The following is a 1,251-nucleotide window of genomic DNA, read 5'->3' as shown; positions in this document are numbered from 1 at the left end:
TTAAATCTTTGGGTCAAAGGTCAATGGTTTAAATCTGGGTCAAAGGTTAGGGGTTTAAATGTGTTGTTGTATTTCTCCAATCAGCTGATCAGTTGTGATCAATATTGATCAGAGTGAAATGTGGTCCAGAGAAGGTCCAGTTTCCAGCAGTTTTCAGAACTTTATGACCAACATCCATCTGATTGATGTTAACCTGAAAGTTTTAAAGCACTTAAAGGGAGACATGGGGAGAGGACAACAATGCTGACATACATACAGTGAGTTAATTTAGCAAAACAATTACATGACACCTTAAAGTCCTTTGGTCTGAAAACAGGAAATGTAATCAGAGTTTGAGAACATCGTGTATTTTGATAAAAGTTCTAATCATTTGCAGCAGCGAAGCAAAGAGACATCAGGCAAAAGAAGACTTGGTTTTAGGGACTTCCTGTTACACACAGATCCCCAACATTCAGCCAGACATGGTGTTGGTGCTTTCATAGATGTAGTAATAATAATGTAGCCTTGGTGTGGGAACAACCTCAGCAGGAGGTGACAGGTGGAGATGAGGTCACTGAGGGTCATCCACAGGAAGGCAGATGCAGGCTGACAGATCTGATTGGTTGTTAATGATTTTGGTACTAAACTTGGCAGGACATGAATGCTGGACATCTTGTCCCTCAGAGGCTTTCAGTAACCTGGTACTGGCTGGTTGGAGAAACTCTGCATATAAAGGCAGGAGAGGAAGACTGATTAGGCTGCAGCAGAGGGACTCAGATGCAGTCAATGATCCTGATTACATGTCATAGACTGTTCAGAGACAAACCCAATGTCAGCCGGGCCAGGACATGACAGAGATCCCCTCAAGGACAGATACAAAATCCCCAAAACAGAGTCAGGAAAAAACAAGAATCAATCCAAGCCTGAAGGAGGCAGAAGTCATAAACCAGAAAAATTCAATTCAATTCAATTCAATTTTATTTATATAGCGCCAAATCACGAAACATGTCATCTCAAGGCACTTTACAAAGTCAAGTTCAATCATATTATACAGATTGGGCCATAATTATACAGATTGGTAAAAAATGTCCAATATAAGGAAACCAGTTGATTGCATCAAAGTCCCGACAAGCAGCATTCACTCCTGGGGAAGTGTAGAGCCACAGGAAGAGTCATCTGCATTGTACATGCCTTTGCTGCAATCCCTCATACTGAGCAAGCATGAAGCGACAGTGGGAAGAAAAACCACCCATTAGTGGGAAGGAAAAACCT

The sequence above is a fragment of the Fundulus heteroclitus genome, unplaced genomic scaffold (genome assembly GCF_011125445.2).
Source record: "Fundulus heteroclitus isolate FHET01 unplaced genomic scaffold, MU-UCD_Fhet_4.1 scaffold_62, whole genome shotgun sequence".
Lineage (NCBI taxonomy): Eukaryota > Metazoa > Chordata > Actinopteri > Cyprinodontiformes > Fundulidae > Fundulus > Fundulus heteroclitus.
The sequence above is the reverse complement of the archived record's forward strand: the minus strand, read 5'-3'. Positions refer to the sequence as shown.